Genomic DNA, 217 nt, shown 5'->3' on the forward strand with positions numbered 1-217 from the left:
CCAAACTGAAAGTTCCCTTAACAATCCAAAAAAAAATCGTTTATAAATGTCCAAATAGAAGAGAAGATATAGGATTCCCCAGGAGTACCAACGTTATGAAATCTAGATTAGCGCATCAAGCCCAAGGCTCATCTGAAATGGCTAAAGACCAAGTTAGCTTCGTAATTGCAACCTTATTGATTAATTATAGTGATCTAATTCAAAGGCTACCCATCTC

The sequence above is a fragment of the Glycine max genome, chromosome 5, assembly GCF_000004515.6.
Source record: "Glycine max cultivar Williams 82 chromosome 5, Glycine_max_v4.0, whole genome shotgun sequence".
Lineage (NCBI taxonomy): Eukaryota > Viridiplantae > Streptophyta > Magnoliopsida > Fabales > Fabaceae > Glycine > Glycine max.